Source organism: Pygoscelis adeliae, unplaced genomic scaffold (genome assembly GCF_000699105.1).
Source record: "Pygoscelis adeliae isolate BGI_AS28 unplaced genomic scaffold, ASM69910v1 Scaffold96, whole genome shotgun sequence".
NCBI classification, from domain to species: Eukaryota; Metazoa; Chordata; class Aves; order Sphenisciformes; family Spheniscidae; genus Pygoscelis; species Pygoscelis adeliae.
In genome coordinates, this window is record NW_008824935.1 from 2,188,797 (window position 1) to 2,189,906 (window position 1,110).

Consider the following 1,110-nt stretch of genomic DNA (forward strand, 5'->3'; position numbering starts at 1 on the left):
TCGGCCTCTTCTCCCCCTCCCCGCCGCCAAACTGCGCCCGGTCACCTCGGTCTCGGATGCTCCGCTAAAGTGCCGGCGGTGGCAGGGGTGGGCTCCGCCGGGCGGGGAGGGGATCCCGGTCCGGGCGCCTCGGCCCCATTCAGGGAAGAATTTTGATGCGATTCATTAGAAGTAACGAGTTGACATAAGGTAAATCTACATCGAGGGGGCCTTTCTTTGAGTGCATGGGGAAGCTTCATTAACCATCGCTAACAAGGCGTGCAAATGCTCTGATTGGGCAGCTTTCTTGTAACGCCAGGGCCTTAGCAGGATGCCCACCTAATGAGGGTCGCTACAAGAGACTGATAAAATATTCAAATTTTCCATCGCACCAGGAACTTTGTGCTAAAGGAGAAAGTTGAGGCAACTGTGTGCTTGTTTACCTTGGGAAGGCACACTCGGGGGAGAAGGCATCTAGCTCTGACAACTCCGTCTCCCAGAGAAGCCCCGAGCTGGATGGTCGCTGCTTTTCGGACGTTTATTTGTTAAATTCGTCGACAGATTTCCCCCCGCCTTCCCTCGTTTCCCCCCGGTCTAATTATGTTTCTCCCGGGTTTAATGCGCTGATAAATAAATAACTTGTCTGCGAGGTTCCACGCCTTTTTTTCTTTTCTTTTCTTTCCCTTTTTTTTCTTGAAGAAGAATTATTACAATCAGCCTGATGGCTTTAATGATACGTCAATCATTTCAAAGTTGCTGCTTGTTGCTAATATGTCAGCCTCTGTACACATCACCGCTACTTTCCTCGCTGCCGCGTTTAAAGGCTGTCCCCTCCTCCCCCCCGCAATTTGTTTCTTCAAGTTTTCATTGCTAGGTTACGATTTCTAATTAGAGCTAAGTATTTCACTTAATATTTAATTTAGACGCCCAGCACATATATCATACCTAGATCAGTCAATCAAGTGTCCCTTGTTGATAAAGCTACATCATTAAGAGTTGTGGTTAATTCAGGAGCAAGCGACTGCACGGCTGCTGCTGCTGCTGCTGCTGCTGCTAAAAAAAAAAAAAAAAAAAAAAAAAAAAAAAAAAAAAAAAAAAAAAAAAAAAAAAAAAAAAAAAAAAAAAAAAAAA